Source organism: Bos javanicus, chromosome 1, assembly GCF_032452875.1.
Source record: "Bos javanicus breed banteng chromosome 1, ARS-OSU_banteng_1.0, whole genome shotgun sequence".
NCBI lineage: Eukaryota > Metazoa > Chordata > Mammalia > Artiodactyla > Bovidae > Bos > Bos javanicus.
Window position 1 is genome coordinate 129712478 of NC_083868.1, and position 20320 is coordinate 129732797.

At 46.1% G+C, this 20320-nt stretch overlaps 1 long non-coding RNA gene across 1 annotated transcript; it reads right to left on the reverse strand.

Moving 5' to 3' along the window:
• Positions 1 to 3176: 3176 nt before the first annotated feature.
• LOC133249665 (uncharacterized) lies at positions 3177 to 19162 on the reverse strand. The gene is made up of 3 exons (XR_009737049.1): positions 18849 to 19162; positions 18503 to 18569; positions 3177 to 3546 (listed from the first exon to the last, which is right to left on the reverse strand). It is a non-coding gene; the product is annotated as an uncharacterized LOC133249665 (long non-coding RNA).
• Between the last annotated feature and the right edge of the window lie 1158 nt (positions 19163 to 20320).

Consider the following 20320-nt stretch of genomic DNA (forward strand, 5'->3'; position numbering starts at 1 on the left):
CGGAAGTGGGCAGCACAAGGTGGAAAGAACTTCCTCACCAGTTCACACTTGCCAGTCACACCTGCTCTAATATCATCCACTCTGGGCGTAGGTAGGGCTTGTGAGCCCTGTAATCAGATGAAAAATCAGAAGCTCAGAGACCTCCAGTGATTTGTCTGTCACAATACAAGTGGGGGTGGGGGAACTGGAGTCCATGGGCACACTGGCCTTTAGGTATGTAATTTTCCCACTGAAAAGCCAGTCAGTAATGTGTCAGCAAGAAGGTGAGCATTCACTAACAGGAATGTAAGAGATGGCCATTTTTGTCGAGCAAAACTTGTAAAATACCCAGTAGTTTCTTATGTTTTAGCCAATATTTAGGGTCATATGCTGGAGAAGGCAATGGCAACCTACTCCAGTACTCTTGCCTGGAAAATCCCATTGATGGAAGAGCCTGGTGGGCTGCCATCTATGGGGTCGTGAAGAGTCGGACACGAATGAAGTGACTTGGCAGCAGCCATACACTACACTGCCCTCGATGCTCCAAAACTGAATTCAGAGACATCTTTTAGCCACCTCAGTTTAGTCACATCGCTTGTTTTCAGAAGCTCAAAGGCACTGGTAATTCTTTATTGTGAAATATCTATACAAAAGAGTGCATTAACATAAGTATATAACAATAGGAACAATAACAAATGTATATATACTTAAAAGTAATGTCTTTGATGTTCTGCAGTTTTACCAAAATACATGTGGTTGTGAATTATTACTTGTTTGAAATTTCTTGTGTTTCTTAGATCTGAGTTTTGGTGTCTTTTAGCAATTCTTGGAACATGTCAGCCATTATTTCTTTGAAGACTGCCATTGCCCTATTATTTCTACAATTATCTCCTTTTGGAACTCCATGGAAATATGTGAGCTCTTCACACCTATTCTTTATGTCTCTTAACTTTGCTTTCCTCTTGTCCATTTCTGTGTCTGGATTGCATACTAGATTGTTTCTTAAGAATTATCTTATCAGTGCATTCATTTTCTCTTCAGCTGTATCTAATTTTATTGTGTCTACTTCTGTGTCTATTGTAAATTCATCCACTGAATTTTCCACTTCGATTATCGTATTTTTTCCTAGAAATTCTTTCTGATATTTTATAAATCTGCACTAAAAATAATGTCTTTGGAATTCCCTGATGGTTCAGGGATTAAGACTCTGTACTCTCACTGCCAAGGGCCTGGGTTCAATCCCTGGTTGGGGGACTAAGACCCATGTGCTGCACAGTGTGATTGGAAAAATAAAAAACAAAAACAAACAAAAAAACTGTGCTGTGATAATATTCCAAACCTTTCTTTTATAGCTTAAAACACACTGAGTGAGTGAGTGAGTGAAGTCGCTCAGTCGTGTCTGACTCTTTGCGACCCCATGGACTGTAGCCCACCAGGCTCCTCCTTCCATGGGATTCTCCAAGCAAGAGTATGGGAGTGGGTTGCCATTTCCTTCTCTAGAGGATCTTCCCAACCCAGGGATCGAACCAGTGTCTCCTGCACTCCTAAAACTCATTAGGCATAGTTATTTCTCACATCTGCTCATTTTAGTATCTTTAGTCCTTGAAGGTCTGCTTTTGCAGTCTGCTGTATCTGCTGATTCTTATTCAGGGTGCCTGTTTCCTGGTATGATTCTGGGACTTCTTGACTTGAACTGAAATGTTCCTTGGAACTATAATCTACCAAGAAATTTTTGAACCTGGGCTGAATTTGGCCTCCTACAGAGAGAACCTGTCTTTGTTTTTGCTGGTCACTTGTGGGAAGCATTAACATAGGACCATTTTAAACTAGATTCTCTACTTCAAGATTTCAGATTACACATGAATGTGTTGTGAGAGTCAGCTTTTAATTACCAGAAGGGGTATTTTCTCCTACCTGCACAGGGCCAGGTTGTCCTTGCTCTCACTTCTATGGAGTGAAGTTCATTTCCTGGTTACTCTTATACTGATGGTGTAGCCTTTGGGGCCCCGCTCCACATGGAGATTCTTTAAACTGCCCACTTGGGCAGGCCCTAGGATTTACCTATATTCTCCCATTCCCCACTCAGCATCAACAGGGAGCCTTAAGATCCTGAAACAAAAGCCAGCACTGTGCCCCATGCCTATGTCCACACTCTTCATTCAGTTTCAATCTCTGATTCCTTACTTTCTTGCCAGCTCAGTAGTATAATTTTAAAAACATTTTATCTGATATATTGTTGTTTTCATCTGAAAAGTTGTTCAGGACATTTAAGGCATCATTGGGACTCCCGGGCAATCCAGTGGTTAGGACTCCATGCTTCCACTGCAGTGGGCACAAGTTTGATTCCTGGGTGGGGAACTAAGATCTCTCAAGCCACAGAGCAGCCAAAAAAAAAAAAAAAAGGCATCACTGCTTCAGAAATGAGACCTCCACAGACATTTTGGGTAAAATATAAAACATTCCCTGTCTCAAAGATAGATTTAAGCAAATTTGGGCTGCTGGCAAATATTTTTCTAAAATACCACTTTCCCTTCTCTTTCTTCTTTTCAGTAACTCTCCCCGATACTTAATTCTCATTGTTGCTCTTTCCCTCCCCTTGATAGAAATGAATGAATAAACTACTGCTAATGTATTAATGACTTAAAACAGTTGATCCCCATCCCTTGGAATATCACAGATCATACTTACTATGTAACATATTAGGAAGAATCTTAAATTTTTTCTTCCTTAAAGATTTACAATCTGATTTATTTGTTTATTTATTTAGGGGGATTTTCACTGCTTTTTTTCAATTAATTTACTTTAATTGGAGGCTAATTGCTTTACAATATTGTAGTGGTTTTTGCCATACATTGACACGAATCAGCCATGGGTGTACACGTGTCCCCCATCTTGAACCCCCTCCCATCTCCCTCCCCATCCCATCCCTCTGGGTTGTCCCAGTGCATCAGCTTTGAGTGCCCTGTTTCATGCACTGAACTTGAACTGGTGACCTATTTCACATATGGTAATATACATGTTTCAATGCTATTCTCTCACATCATCCCACTCTCACCTTCTCCCACAGAGTCCAAAAGTCTGTTCTATATGATTTTTAATTGAAGAAAATTGTTTCACAATATTGTGTTGGCCTCTGCCATACAACAACATAAGTCAGCCATAGATATACATGTGTCCCCTCCCTCCCACCCCTTTAAGCTGTCACAGAGCCCCAGTTTGAGTTCCCTGAGTCATATAGCAAATACCATTGGTTATCTATTTTACACATGGCAATGGCACCCCACTCCAGTACTCTTGCCTGGAAAATCCCCCTGGTAGGCTGCAGTCCATGGGGTCACTAAGAGTCAGACATGACTGAGTGACTTCACTTTCACTTTTCACTTTCATGCATTGGAGAAGGAAATGGCAACCCACTCCAGTGTTCTTGCCTGGAGAATCCCAGGGACAGGGGAGCCTGGTGGGCTGCCGTCTATGGGGTCGCACAGAGTTGGACACGACTGAGGCGACTTAGCAGCAGCAGCAGCAGCAGTGTATATGCTTCCATGTTCCTCTCTCCATTTGTCCCACCTGGAGAGGACACAGTTTGAGTGAAGGAGTGACTCTGATTTCCATTCCAGAATACTGTCAGTCAGGGACTCCCCACACACACACTCCCCTCCCCCTGCCCATAGGCATAAAGACCACTCCCTTGAGAGAGCCCCCTCTGTACTCTAGAGACCAGGCTGTACAAGGCAGGTCAAGGATGCATATGTTCAGCTGTGAGATGGGCAGCCACACTCACAGGTTCCTAGGGGCATGCAGACCCCTCACCCAGCAGACCCACCATGGCCATGGAAGGATGCACATTAGCACAGCAGATCTTGCCAAAGCTGCCAGCACAGTGAATGCTGAGCTCACAGCAGGTGGCTTTTCACAAACCCGTGTACACAGCCTGCTCTCCTCCCCCAGCTCTGACCAGCGCTTCCCATCCTCTTGCTCCTGGCAGGGCCGGGGGGCATCAGAGAGGTAGAGTGACTGATGGATGCAGGAAGAAAAATGGATTCTAGTGTTCTCAGCATGGAGAGCTTTTAACTGTAGCTTCTGAGTCCTGCTTAAAGTACATGTGTCAATGTGAGAGCCAGGGAGAATGTACGAGGCCCTCACATGGCCTCTGATCCACACAGTGATGAGAGCCCCCAGTATTCTCTGCCCATCCCTGCGGGGACCTGCCCTCTCATCCACCCTGGCTTCCTATACGAGGCAAATTTGTGGGTCCCAGACAATCTGCTCCTTCCCCAGTAGGAGGGATCCAGGGATGTAATCTTGGCAGACTTCCAGCATTCCCTTAAGAGACTTTAGCACTTCCTCTCACATGCACTGAAGCTGCTCTATTTATATATTGCTGCATAATGAACCACCCCCAAACTTAGTGGCTTATAACAGCAATTATCATTAATTTTGCTTATGAATATGCAATATAGGTAGAGCTTGGTGGGGAAAGTTCATATTTCCTCACCAGCTGGGGCAACTCAACAAGGGCTGGAGGATCCACGTCCAAGATAACCTTCAAGGCTGGAAAGTCACTGCCACCTACTGGCTGGGGCTTCCTCATGGCATGGTGGCTGGGTTCAAAGAATAAATGTTCCCAAATGTCCAGGCAGAGACCACAAGACTTCCTATGATCTAGCCTCAGAAGTCCAGGACATCATCTCTGCTGAATCCTCAGTCACTAATGGCCAACCCAGACTCAAGGGAAAGGCAGTTAGACACCACTCTCAATTAGAACAGTAAGAAATGATAACCCTGTACGCGAGACAGCAAAAGAGACACAGATGTATTGAACAGTCTTTTGGACTCTGTGGGAGAGGGCGAGGGCAGGATGATATGGGAGAATGGCATTGAAACATGTAAATTATCATATGTGAAACCAATCGCCAGTCCAGGTTGGATGCATGAGACAGGGTGCTCGGGGCTGGGGCACTGGGATGACCCAGAGGGGTGGGAGGTGGGAGGGGGGTTCAGGATGGGGAACACATGTACACCCATGGTGGATTCAAGTCAATGTATGGCAAAACCAATACAATATTGTAAAGTAAAATAACTAAAATAACTAAATTTTTTTTTTAAATAAAAAAAAGAACAGTAAGAAAGAAGATGTAGCCATCTTTAATTTACTACACGAGTCTGGGTGATGAGGACTGTTTCAGAATTTCAGTGTGAGTGTGTGTGTGACAGAGAGAGAGAGAGACAGAATTGGGAATAGGCAATCATTTATTCATTTCTTCAACAAGCACTTTTGAGCATCTCCACAGGGTCATTCAAGACATGTCCACACTCTCCAGGAGCTCCCAGTCATGTGGGAGAAGCAGATACAGATGGATGAACGTGGATATTTATCCATTCAATCTACATTGTTTGAGCACCTATTAAGCACTAGGCCTGGTGCTGGGGTACAGGGTGACCAAGTTGGGCAGGCCCTGTCCTTACAAAGGTCACAGTTTGTCAGAGCAGATAGACTTAAAAGCTGTTATTTCAGTGAGTATTGTGAGGGCTTGGAGCAGAGCTGCACGGAGCAGGGATGGTCTCTGGCAGGCAGGTGTGCTGCTGTCTCGCTGGGAAAGTGGCGTTCAGCAGAATCCTTCAGTAGGCGTCTATGCAGATGAAGTGGGGGAAGCAAGTGGGTTGCTGGTAGGGGGGACCATCCACATGAAGGCTCATGTGCAAGAAGGGGTGAGAAGCTCTTCAGGGCTTCAGAGATGTTCAGTGTGGTGTGTGCTTGCATGTGTATAGACTGTATATGCCTGGGTGTATATATCCATGTGTGTGCACAAGGGAAGTATGTGAGAGTCTGTGTGTGTAAGTGTGCATGTAAGTGCATGCATGTGTGGGTTTGGAGGAACACCAGGACCTCCTCCCCTGCACCTGGCCTAAGATGAGAAGTGTGCCCGCTCTGCTGAGGTCTAGGGAACAGCACTCCCACTCTGCTGCCATACATCTCAGGGCACCCATGGCCCATCTCTTTTTACACTCTGGCCTGTAGTGGACAGATGCCACTAGCTCCCCTCTCAGGCACCTGTTGACATGCCATGATTGGCATGTAGCATGGAAAAGGAGAGGCAAGCTCTGGGCCCAGCCTCAAGGTGACCAGTCCACCTTCTCCTCCAGCCTGCTGGAGGACCTTGGGACCTCCCACCTCCTCCACCTCTCACCACCTCCTGGAGCTGAATCTGACCCCAACTCATGGAAGTGACCATGCCTCTGATCAGACTGGCCTGCCAGTGGCAGCCTGGACCAGACCTTGTGCATCTCTGGGCTACAGAATTCTCCATTTTGAGAGAGGAGAACCCACCCTGTGAAGAAGAGGCTCATTCCCATGTGAGTCAGGCAACTCTACCCCAAAGTCATGTATATAAAAGCTCTTCAAGACCCATTCTCTAGTTTCAGGTCTATATCCCCCTTGTGAGTGGGGTGAGGAGCTAGAAAGGGGTAGGCAGAGGAGGTGGGAAGGTGAGGCACGAGGCTGGGTCTTCCTGGGTTCAGTCTGGTAGATGGCCCCAAGAGAAAGCTGTCCCAGTCCCACGTTTCCACTTAGCTTACTCCTCAGCAGCACATCAGGGTGAGAAAGAAGAGGGGATAGATAATAATCAGAGTAGTAATAACAGTCTCAAAACTGTTCTAATCATTTTTCTTTTTTTGCCCTTCTATTACCCTACAGGCATTGTCTTTCTGTCTGGACTTGGTTCAACTGCATGTTGATCACATGATCAATAGCAAAAGTTAACATGACTTTCACTAAATAAAAGTTTCTCTCTCACACAAAAGAAACTCAGCATCAGGCAGCCTAGGTCTGATTAAAATGACTTCATAAAGTTGGCAGGGACCCAGGCTCCCTCCAGTTCACTGCTCTGCAATCATCTTCATGTCCAAAGATGGCTGCTAGAGCTCCAGCCATCACATCTGTAAACAAGGCAGCTCTTTAAGTTGTTGTTGTTAAAAAAAAAAAAAAAAGAATTTACTGAGGTATAATTTATCTGAAATAAAATGCATATATGTTAAATAGTTTTGTAAATTCTGACAAATTTAAATACCCATGTAATCACCACTGCAATTAAGACATACAACATTCCCATCTCCCTAGAGGGCTTCCCTGGGTGGCTCAGATGGTAAAGAATACGCCTGCAATATAGGGGATCTGGGTTCAATCCCTAGGTTAGGAAGATCCCCTGGAGAAGGAAATAGCAACCCACTCCAGTATTCTTCCCTGGAGAACTCCCTCAGACAAAGGAGCTTGGTGGGTTACAGTCCATGGGGCCAAACACAACTGAGCAATGAACACTTTCACTTTCACCTCCCTAGAAAGTTCTCTCATGTTCCTGTAGTCAGTGTCCCCTTTGACATTTCCTGTTTTAGAACTTTATACAAATGCAGTAATTTACTATTTACTCTTCTGTGTCTGAATTCTTTCACTCAGCATAGTGCTTTTGCGGTTTATCCATGTTGTTGTTTATATCAGTGGTTTGTTCCTTTTTATTACTGAGTCATAGTCCACAGTATGAATGGTCCATTGTTTATTCACATGCTGGTAGACATTTGCTTCTTTCTTCTCCATCCTTTTTAGGAGACTTTCTAGAAGTTCCATGTAACATTTCCTTTGGATTTCAAAATAATCACATGGCCACACCTAGAAGTACAGCTCTTTAGTTGGGTGGAAGTGGGATTTTTTTCTAGGAGGAAGAGGGGGTGGATGTTGATGACAGGAGTGGGCTCATTTGACTGACTGAGAAACCAAGATCCAAAGAAGCAGTGATTCCCCTAAGGTCACTTAGGTCCTCATGACACAGGTGGGTCAAAGCTCCAGATTTAGGGCCTTTTCAATCTGTCCCAAGAAGACCACTTCACATCTAGCAGGTATTCCCCATTGGCCAATGCCTACAGAGTCTGGGGCATGGGGTGAGAGCACCATGAAGGAGCTGGCTGGTGTCAGGGAAAAGGGATTAACACTGATGTCAGGGAGCATTTAACTGGGCATTCACTAACCACCAGGCCCACATAACGGTAAAGCCATCCAGTAGGCTAGTCACTCCTGTTAGCCCCATTTCTCAGATGAGTAAACCACATTTAGAGAGGTTAAGCAACTTGTCTGGGGTCACACAGCTAGCAAATGGCATTGATAGGTTCTAGACCTTCAGTTCTGTCAAAGGCGGGATCCAACCACCGAGAGAAATATCCTTTCCAAGAGGTACAGGAGTTCTATCTTAGACCTGTAAACAAACAGCACGTCCAGAGGCCTGCCTATGGGCCTCAGGGGCCTGCCACAGACTCCTACGCTCCTAATTCACTCAGGACCTTTTCTCATAACTCTGCTTTCCTCCATTTCATGCCTATAACGTATTAACATAAACAACGGTGCTGACAGCAGCTCAGTTCTAACTGGCTCATGCTGGAATCTGACTGATGATTTTCATCAGGGAAAAAGACTAAACAGGTTAAGATGATTAAATTTTCTTAAACCTACAGCTAAGCCTAATCAAAGCCATTTGTGCAGAGGTGTGTGTGTGTTTTCCTTTGCTGGAAGGTTGATTGGCAGTTTAGAATAGATGAGAATGACTGCTGGGGGAACTGAGTTAAAATAAAGCATTTTCCACAACTTCCAGACATGAGTACAGCCCACTTCCACTTCCCTGTCTAGGCTGGAAATATCATTTTCCCTGAGAAATGTCTGATGATGAAAATGAAATTCAGAGTCTACATTTCATCCTCTCCCTGTTTTCCCCCTCAAGTTGAATCCTTTTATAATTAGAGCTGTCTGTGTTGAAGGACCAGGGAAGGGCCATAGCTTCCTCATTTCCAGGAGCTGGAAGGGTAGGCAGCCTCCCACACAGCCTGCCCATATCGTCTTTGGCAAAGCCTTTCCCCTCTCTGGGCCCTGGCCACCCTGTCTATACAATGGGGAGGCTAGCCCTCAGGATCTCCTGTTTATGATGCCCAAGCAGTGGAGGAGGGGCACAGCAACCAGCAAAATCAACCCCCTTCTGTATGATGTTCTTTGTCACGCAAAGCTCTTAAGAGGGCTTACTAATTATGTCATAACCTACCTGGATACTGAAGGGGCTGAATGGGCCACAGGGTCCACATGGGTGACGCAGAGACAAGGAGCCTCTGATTGTGGTTCTAAGACATTACTGGCTGAACGTTTCACCTTCTATAACGTCAGACATCAAAACATTAACCACCCCATCTATCCACTGGGAATGCTTCTGTAGGTGCTTACAGACACCCACTCTCAGCACAGTATAGCTTCCTAAGGATGGCTGTGCACCCCCTGACCTCTTCAACCCCTTTCTCAGTGCCCCCTAAGCTGTTCTCCTCAGAGTCACATACTGCTCAGCTTCCCTTGTCCCAGAAGGCAGGTCCTGTCAAGAAAGTTTGAGTCCTGGTACCTCCCTCTGCATTCACATGGCCCACAGGAAACTCTCATGTGAGGCTGCTATACTGCCACTGCCCCTCCCCCCACCTCCATGGGCCCCTCCAGCTAACCTTCAAGTCCTTGGGAAAAAGGCGGGAAAAAGGCGGCAGTCTCCATGTTCAAAATCATCCCCCAACTCCAGGGGATGTATGCCATAATCAATCTCGCTGCCTTCCCTTTGCTTCATGAAGCAAAATAGCCTATGGGTTTCTGAAGCTTGGCAAATATTTCGCCAGGGCCTGGTGTTGGACTTGCCCTCCGACAGCTCATTCCTAACTGCTGTAAGTACTTCTGAAGCCCTATTAACCTGTTTGGGGAGGGCATTCCCACTGCCCCCATGGAGTAGTAGACAGAGAGGACACAAAAACTCCTGAGTTCCTTTCAGATCTAGATGCTCTTTTACATAGGCTGGAGGCAGATAATGAAGGTGAGTGTTCACGGGACCATTTCTGCTACCTTTCAGTAATCTGCACAGGTGTGACTCCCATCTTACCTTGTAATGTATTTTTTTCAACTTTGGGACTTAAATCAATCTTCTAAAACATATTATATTACATAGTTTTGAGGGTATTTTCCAGTACTTTTTCCTGGAAAAAGAAAAGCAAACTAAACCCAAAGCAAGCAGACAGAACTAAAGACAGTGAAGATAGAGATTAGAAAAACAATAGAAAAAAATCAACAATCCAAAAGTTATTCTTTGAAAAGATCAACAAAATTGGCAAACTTTTAGCTAGCCAGGCCAAGAAAAAAAGGGAGAAAGCTCAAATAACTAAAATCAGAAATGAAAGAGGAGACATCACTAACAGGTTACCTTACAGAAATAAAAAGGACTCTAAGTAAATACTACAAATGACCATATGCCAACAAATTAGATAATTTTATTGAAACAAATTCCTAGAAAGACAACTATCCAAACTGACCCAAGAAGAAATAGAAATCTGAATGCTGCTAAGTCACTTCAGTCTTGTCTGACTCTGTGCGACCCCATAGATGGCAGCCAACCAGGCTCCCCCATCCCTGGGATTCTCAAGGCAAGAACACTGGAGTGGGTTGCCATTTCCTTCTCCAATGCATGAAAGTGAAAAGTGAAAGTGAAGTCTCTCAGTCATGTCCGACTCTTAGCGACCCCATGGACTGCAGCCTACCAGGCTCCTCCGCCCATGGGATTTTCCAGGCAAGAGTACTGGAGTGGGGTGCCACTGCCTTCTGAATAGACTATAACAAAAAAAGAGAGTTAATCATTTTAAAACTTCTCACAAAGAAACATCCAGCTGCAGATGGCTTCGCTGGTGCATTCTACCAATTACTGAAAGAATAATTAATATCAATCCTTCACAAAATCTTCCCAAAAATAGAAGAGGCAGGAACACTTTCCAATTATGTGAGACTAGAATTTCCTCCGGAGAAGGCAGTGGCACCCCACTCCAGTACTCTTGCCTGGAAAATCCCATGGGCAGAGGAGCCTGGTAGGCTGCAGTCCACGCGGTCACTAAGAGTCAAACACAACTGAGCAACTTCACTTTCACTTTTCACTTTCATGCCTTGGAAATGCATGAAATGCATTCCCACTCCAGTGTTCTTGCCTGGAGAATCCCAGGGACAGGGGAGCCTGGTGGGCTGCAGTCTATGGGGTCGCACAGAGTTGGACATGACTGAAGCAACTTAGCAGCAGCAGCAGCAGAATTTCCTCAATACCAAAACCAAGTTTTCACAAGAAAACTATAAATCACTATCTCTTATGAATACAGATCCAAAATCTCTCAACAGAACACTAGCAAACTGAATCTAGCAACAAATAAAAAGGATTATACATGACAATCAAGCAGAATTTATTCCAGGAAAGCGAAGTTAAATATGTCAAAATCAATGAATGTAACACACCATATTAATATGGTTCAGTTCAGTTGCTCAGTCGTGTCCCACTCTCTGCGACCCCATGAACCACAGAACTCCAGGCCTCCCTGTCCATCACCAACTCCTGGAGTCCATCCAAACCCATGTCCATTGAGTTGGTGATGCCATCCAACCATCTCATCCTCTGTCGTCCCCTTCTCCTCCTGCCCTCAATCTTTCCCAGCATCAGGGTCTTTGCTAATGAGTCAGCTCTTTGCATCAGATGGCCAAAGTATTGGAGTTTCAGCTTCAACATTAGTCCTACCAATGAACACTCAAGACTGATCTCCTTTAGGATGGACTGGTTGGATCTCCTTGCAGTCCAAAGGACTCTCAAGAGTCTTCTCCAACACCATAGTCCAAAAGCATCAATTCTTCAGCACTCAGCCTTCTTCACAGTCCAACACTCACATCTATACATGACTAATGGAAAAACCATAGCCTTGACTAGACGGACCTTTGTTGGCAAAGTAATATCTCTGCGTTTTAATATGCTGTCTAGGTGGGTCATAACTTTCCTTCCAAGGAGCAAGCATCTTTTAATTTCATGGCTGCAATCACCATCTGCAGTGATTTTGGAGCCCAGAAAAATAAAGTCAGCCACTGCTTCCACTGTTTCCCCATCTATTTGCCATGAAGTAATGGGACCAGATGCCATGATCTCAGTTTTCTGAATGTTGAGCTTTAAGCCAACTTTTTCACTCTCTTCTTTCACTTTCATCAAGAGGTTTTTTAGTTCCTCTTCACTTTCTGCCATAAAGGTGGTGTCATCTGCATATCTGAGGTTATTGATATTTCCCCTGGCAATCTTGATTCCAGCTTGTGCTTCTTCCAGCCCAGCGTTTCTCATGATGTACTCTGCATATAAGTTAAATAAGCAGGGTGACAATATACAGCCTTGATGGACTCCTTTTCCTATTTGGAACCAGTCTGTTCCAAATAAATAAGTTCCATATGCAGTTCTAACTGTTGTTTCCTGACCTGCATATAGGTTTCTCAAGAGGCAGGTCAAGTGTTCTGGTATTCCCTTCTCTTTCAGAATTTTCACATTTTATTGTGATCCACACAGTCAAAGGCTTTGGCATAGTCAATAAAGCAGAAATAGATGTTTTTTTGGAACTCTCTTGCTTTTCCATGATCCAGCGGATGTTGGCAATTTGATCTGTGGTTCCTCTGCCTATTCTAAAACCAGCTTGAACATCTGGAAGTTCATGGCTCACATATTGCTGAAGCCTGGCTTGGAGAGAGGACCAAATTTAAAACACACACACACACACACACACACGACTATTCAACAGACACAGAAAAAGGATTTGGTAAAATCCAAAAGTGAGGGGACAAAAAAGGTGATCTAGGCAGAGAAAATAATCTAAAAAGTCACAAGGGAAAAAGTTTTATTGAGGAGATACACTAGAAGTAAAGGAGATATTTTCAGAAAGGAGATGAGAGGGCCAATCTATAGAGAATCTTAAAATCCAGTTTAAAGGATCAAGCGGGGACCCATGAGGGTTTCGAGTAGAACTCTGACATAATGCAAGTGGCATTCTAGTAAGCTAATCTAGACCAAATTAATCAATGATAAATTTGCATACACCAGTGTGACTCTAAGGTACAGAACAATAATCACAAACATTTTCTGAAGGATGAGTTGCAATCTAATTAAGTCCCAGAGAGGATCCATGCTTTGAGGCTGGAAGGATATATAAGTTTCAAGGCCCTCTTTAGAAAAGGGAAATAAAATTACAAATCAAAATTAGGTACAAAAATGAATTTATATTTAAAATGAACAAAGTAATTACAATATGTTCATGGGCTACTCCAAGCCATCCGATACAAGCCAGAGTGATGAGGGAGGAATCTTAACCAAGGCCGTTATTATATCTAACTTCTGGAAACTGTACAAACACATATCAAAATGAAAACACACTGTATGGGATCCCCACAAGTGAGACAACCTGGAGCTTGAACCTCCTCTGCCTTCTGGTGAATCTGCCCACAAGTGTGCTGCAGCCAGTGTGTATGGGCTCCTGAGAAGCAGCTACTAGCACCTAGCTTAACATTGAGTGATGTCGGGGTGGTAGTTTGTGATCAGCCTTGGTGGGAGTATTTATATCCGTGAAAGAGAAAGTCACTCAGTCCTGTCTGACTCTTTGCAACCCCATTGACTATACAGTCCATGGAATTCTCCAGGCCAGAATACTGGAGTGGGTACCATTCCCTTCTCCAGGGGATCTTCCCAACCCAGGGATCGAATCCAGGTCTCCTGCATTGCTGGTGGATTCTTTACCAGCTGAGCCACCAGAGAAGCCCAAGAATACTAGAGTGGTTAGCCTATTCCTTCTCCAGGGGATCTTCCCGACCCAGGAATAGAGTTGGGGTCTCCCGCATTGCAGGCAGATTCTTTACCAGCTGAACTACCAGGGAAGCTCATTTACACCAGAGAAATGGCCAAATGCTACAAATTAGAGCATCTCCCCATCCCCAGAAAGTTGCTGTTAAACATTTCCCAGCACTCCACTGAATCTACTTCTATTTATAGGTAAAGTATATATCCAGTTCTGGTCCTTGGCACAAACTCTCTGTCACTGGCCATCATAGCTGGACTATTCAGAGGTCAGAGTCATTAGATTTAGTATCAGGAGAGATCTCAGAGCCTTCTGTTTGTGCAGACTACTCACCCCACTGTAGCCCCTTCACTCTCTCATCTTCTCTGTCCCTCACCCACAGAACACCCCAAGGCAGCCCCATCAGCATTACCATGTGGGTGAAATGAGAACACTTCAGATCAGAAGTGTGAGCTTTTTCTCTAGGGCCAATAAGAGCAAGGAGACAGGATCACAGGGGAAGGAGACTCTTTAAGCTTCTGGCCTTGGATTCCTGCATGACAATGATCTAAAATTGAACCATGCCCTGACCCATCATAACAATGCCATGGCCCTATGCGTGAGGTGACCTGTGTCTCCTGGATTAGGTGCCATTTCCGGCCTTCAGCACTGTCAGAGCAGTGAGGCCCTAAGTTTCCACCTCTGTGCCCATATCTCCTCTCATTTTCCCTAAATATGCTCACCTCCAGTTCTAAGGAGCCCCTCATTCCAATATGATGGGCTAAGGAAAGGAGGCCGTGCTCCCCTCCCTGTGGTCTCCACAGTTCACAGGCTTTGACCCTCTCCCTACTCTCCATCCCTCTCCACAGAGAGAGGCCTCAGGTTTTACCGGGCCTCCATACAGCCAGTCTTTTCCATCCTTCCTCTGGACCTGCAGGCCCATTTCACAGTTAGGGAAACTGAGGCTCAGAAGTCAGAAGTCACACTGAGGCCTGTCTGACTCCAATGTCCATGCCCTTTCCATTTTACTAAGTTGCCTCTTAAACAGATGTGAATTCTGTTTCCTGCCAGCATGGAGCCAGATCTCTATGTAGAAAGCATTCCCAACCTCACCACAGGGTCCAGAATGCCCACAATTCCCAGGGTGGTCACCCACAGCTTTAGGGCTGTGGGATGAATAGGTGGGAAGGAGACGGGCTTCCTAAGTGGTACAGTGGTAAAAAATCTGCCTGATAATGCAACAGATGCAAGAGACATGGGTTCAAACCCTGGGTCAGGAAGTTCCCCTGGAGGAGGGCAAGGAAACCCACTCCAGTATTCTTGCCTGGAAAACTCCATGGAGAGAGGAGCCTGGAGGGCTACAGGCCATGGGGTCACAAAGAGTCAGACGTGGCTGAGCGCATGCACGCACGCACACACACACACACATACACACAACCACACACATGAATAAGCAGGAGAGCACACAGGATAAAGACAAGGAAGAAAAGGGGTTAGGTGGGAATAGGGAAGTGTCCTGGGTTTGTAGCCTGAAGACATAAATGAATGGTACTCAGTGGGCCATATCTGGTTCCTGCCCATTTCTAGGGATGCTCACATCTAGGTGTGTGCAGCATCTATCAGCCTGAGCTATGACTACCTGTGAGTACATCTTCCGAGGACCCTTTGAGAATAAGCACTCAATACTAGCAGCAGAGGGGCTTCTCTGGTGGTTCAGTGGTTAAGAATCAATCTTCCAATGCAGGGGACATGGGTTCCATTCCTGGTCAGAGAACTAAGCTCCCACATGCCGTGGGGTAACTAAGCCCACAGACTGCAACGAAAAGATCTCACATGCTGCAACAAAGATCCCGTGTGCCACAACTAAGACCTGACATAGCCAAAATTAAAATTAAAAACATTTTTAAAAAATATCAATGGTTAAGGGACTGTGTTTTGAGCCAAAAGATGTAGGTTTGAATCCTGTCTCCACTACTAACTAGCCATGGGACCAAGGGGAAGTCACCTAGCCTCTCTGAGGTTCAGTGTCCCTCCCTGTAACATGGAGACAATAGAAGCACACACCTCATGGGTTATCAGGGGGGTGAAGGGAGATAATGCACATAAAGTGCTTAATAGCTGGCATAAAGGACCCATGCTGCTGCTGCTAAGTCTCTTCAGTCGTGTCCAACTCTGTGCGAGCCCATAGACGGCAGCCAACCAGGCTCCTCCGTCCCTGGGATTCTCCAGGCAAGAACACTGGAGTGGGTTGCCATTTCCTTCTCCAATGCATGAAAGTGAAAAGTGAAAGTGCAGTTGCTCAGTCGTGTTCGACTCTTCGCGACCCCATGGACTGCAGCCTACCAGGCTCCTCCACCCACAGGATTTTCCAGGCAAGAGTACTAGAGTGGGGTGTCATTGCCTTCTCCAAAAGAAGCCATACACAATGGTTATTACTATTATCACTAAGCAAGGAGTATACCTGACAAATGTTTGCTGGCTGAATGAACAGCAGTTATCCAGCAAGCCAGGAAGGAGAGGCCAGCTCACATGGCTATGACTTCCAGGTGAGGTCATGGCACACAAGTCCAAACTCCCAGCTCAGCCTGGTCAACTTACTTAACCCCTGTGCTTCAGTCTCCTCATCTGTAAAATAGTCAATAACAATATCTAAGATAGAATCCACCTGCCATGTGTGAGACCTGGGCTCGAACCCTGGGTTGGGAAGATCCCCTGGAGAAGGGCATGGTAACCCACTCCAGTATTCTTGCCTGGAGAATCCCAATGGACAGAGGAGCCTGGTGGGCTATAGTCCATGGGGTTGCAAAGAGTCAGACATGAGCAACTAAGCACATCAACTAACAAGATAGAAAGATAGATAGGAAGGCAGATAGATATAAACACGTACAGATGGAATATTTTTAAGGATTAAATTAATTAACATTTGTAAAGAACTGAGAACAGTGCTTGGCACATTTCAAGTGCTATTCAGTGTGAGATACTGCTGTGACCCAGGTGTCAGCCTATGGCTATCGGCCAAGAGGACACTGGGCCTCGAGACAGAATTACTCCCTCCAGAAACTTTGTCCCCATACAGGTCTCCCACAGCTGCCAGACCTCTGTCATCCATACCACTGGCCCTACCACTCACCCTGCTCAGATTTCCAATTATTTGTCCTGTTTTGAATTCAAGTGGGATATTAGTGGTGAGTCTGGCTTTATTAATGGCGGTGTCTTTAGTGTGATCGACTTTCTCCTTCACTCCTCGCTCTCACTCTAAGAAGCTCTGTTTCCTTTAATTAAGCCCCGTGCTAAGTGCTGAGCAGGTGACGTGGGTCTGGAAAGGCCTTTGTTCTGGGCTTAGGCGCTTTCTCATGGGCTGGAGATTGGAGAGACAGTGCGCTGCAGCCTTTGAAGTCTGACATCCATCCCCACAATCAGAGGAGTGGGACAGTGTGGAGAGCCAGACCCAAGAGGCAGGAGCCCGGCTCTCTCCCCAGTCTGCCTCCTTAGATCTGTGAAGTGGGGGTGGGGTGCAGGAGAGTGTCTCTGCTTCTGCTCCCAGCACCATGACACTTGGCATCTACTGAGGATTAGAAGATGACAAGAAAACAGGAGTTTCAATAGCCAAAGATATCCGAACGGAAGTGAGGCTTAACGAAAGCAGCTCAAACATTGCATTACCCAGCCTGGGGTTGAATCCTAGCCCTGCTGTGCCTTGACAAGTTGCTCAGGCATACTGAGCCTCAACTGCCTTCTCTGTATAATGGGGTGATGGAATCTACCTCATACAGACAGCATTCAGGAGCCACCTTAATGCGACCTCTGCTGTGCAACAAGTTTCCTGTTTGAAGGACACCGTTATTTCCAGTCTCCCGTGTCCTGCAGGGCTGCCAGCACCTCTGCTTCTCCTGATCACCAAGACAGAATTAATCCTACTGTTCTTTGCACATGTCTCTGTGCCTTTCGCGGATGGATGCATGCACATATCATCACATGCATCCCACACTCTATCAAATGATGGCAGACGTGTCTGTTTTTCCAGCCACAACCTGCTTCTTTACCATCTCTGGCAGCTGAGTGAAGAGGGAGGCAGGCTCTGTAAACAGTAGGCACTGGAAGACTGAACCAGGTGAGTTGAGCCCTATTCATTGTCCAGTAAGCCATCACCACAGGTGCCAAGCAGACTCTCTCACCTAGGTGAGACAGACCTGCACTTGTTGTAGGGCTTCAAGCCTTTCTAAGCACCATTAGAAAAATGAGAGCCAAGGTGGGTGATTCACTGTTAAGTGAAGACACAGAGGTTGAGTGTAAAGCCCCCAGCATAGAAATACCAAAGAAATGTCTCAAAATTGGTCTTGATGCCACAAAGGACTCAGATAATAAATGCCACGGTGAACACGACTGTCTCATGAAAACAAGCATTGGCACCTGTGTGGCCTCCCTCACTGTGTGGTGGGAAAGCTCCATCACCCTCAGCTGGCTCCCAAACGCCCACAGGTGTCCCCAGACAACCACTGCCTGAGTCCACCTGATCTCCCAGCTGAGAGACCTGCTACAGAGTGGACAGGACGAGAAAGAGCCAGACCTCTGTCAGGTGCTGAAGAGCAGCTCTGGACCCTCTTTCCCAGAGGTCTGGGGCAAAGGGTCTCAATGCTCCTCACTCCGACAGTCCTGGCACTGCCACCAAGTTCACCATTCATCCCGTCACCCTCCCCTAGTGGCCCTTCTCACTGCCTCCACAAAGTCCTGCCCAGTCTTTTATCTCCCACCTGCTCCCGCACCAGAGGCTTCTGGAGCCCTGTGGTTGTAGTGATTCTCCACGGCACATGGTATTTCTTCCTCTCAGCCCCAGAGGGCAGTTTGGCACAGCTTCTCTTACCTTCCCTCCAAGATTGTGAGCCCCCCAGGGCTGGGTCTGCTCCGATTCTTCTGTGTGTCCCCACCACCTAGAAGAACCAACACAGAGCAGGCCGTTGGGGAAAAGCCAGAAAAACTGGCTTCAGTCACAGAACTATGTCCAGAAATATTCTTTTGGTTTTGGCTTTGATAGTCTACAAATTTCATTCAGTTCCAAAAGTGCTTAATCGTCTAGAAGTGCCTAGACATCAGTCCTGTGCCTACTGTGCAAGTTAGAATGATAGGTTTCTGTAAAAGACTGAGACTCAAACTGGCAAAACAAATGAAAGGAGGTAGGTTCCGGACTAAAGTGTGTGTGAGTCACCCACCGTTGGATTCGGGTGCTTGACTGCGGATCTTCTACGTTCCTCTCTCCATTTCCTATGGTATTGGCTTCACTTTCAGGGGAGCTTATTCCACGGAATGACCAGATGGCCACCAAGAGCTTCAGCTTTTGATTCTACCACTTTAGCAATTCCAGATAACTTAAAACTCTCGTAATAGCTAAGAGTAGCTGCCATCCAAGGAGGCCTCTCATTGGCCCAGCATGGACCCGCCCCTGAACAAATCACTGTGGCTGTTGGGAGTGGTTCTCTTGATTGGCCACATCTGCATCACGTGCCCACCCGCTGCTGGGAGGACCCTGGTCTGCCCTGCCCACGTGGACTGAAACTCGGATGGGCAGTTTCCCCAGGGGAAATCAGGTTACTCTTTCCATAAGGAGAATGGACCATTGTCAGGCAAAAGCAATTATTACTCACCAGAGTGCCTACATTAAATAAGGCAAGTAAAGTAACAAGTCTAGATTACAAATTAACATCCAAAAAACTTTAGGAAAGAGCACACGAGGCAAAAATAAATAAATAAATAAAAAGCCAAGCTAATGAAAGTCTAAATAAGAGCCAGCTCTACCTAATGGAAGCCTGACCGTGTGTCACAGACCTTCAGAATCGTTGGAACTGAAGTGAAAGCAGGCTGGAGCAGTCGGGAAGGCTTCCTGGAAGAAGAGGTGGGGCTTAAAGGACTGGCAGGCCCAAGATAAACAGGGGATGCTGCTGGCCTTCCATGTCCTAGGAGGACACTGAGCTGTCGCAGGACTGTGCTGGGGCGGGGGAGGGAAGGTGGGTGGGTGAAGGGTTAGAAGGGATGTAGAGGGCTGGAGAGCCTCGGCCCCTCCAATGGGCTTGGCTCCACCCACAGGACCTGGGCCAGCGAGATCAAAATCTAATTTACCCATTAGACGCGTTTCTTCTGTACAAATCAAATCACGAGCTATTTTTCCACATCGTAAATATTGTTTTAAACTCTTGCTCATAGGCAATTAGATTATAAGCATCGCCTGGTGAGCTATACGCCAGTGTGTTTGGCGGGCCTCTGGTTGCTTTGCGAGCGCTTTCCTTTTGAAATGTTTCCCAATGATTTTTAAAGGTCTTTGAAATCCTCTCCCTTACTGATGCGTGAGGGCTCTTGTCTATGGCCATTAATCTCCATAACAGCCCAAGAGAGACTGTCTCATCTGTGTTCATTTCCAAACGGCTTCGTTGAACTCCACACCCTCCTTATTTCTCCCTGTGGAGAAATAAGTTCCGTCACTCCTCACTCACTAGCTCTGTCCCTCCCCGACCCCAACCCCACCCCCCATCTTTGTGTGCCCAGGGAAGTACAGACCTGAGCATCAGCCCACAGGAGACCTTCATTCCAGCGCCAAGACCTTCACTCATTTTGAGCAAGTTAGTCCACTTATCTTCCCTGACCTCAGTTTGACTTCTGTAGAATGGGTTTTGGTGGTGGTGTTCAGTCG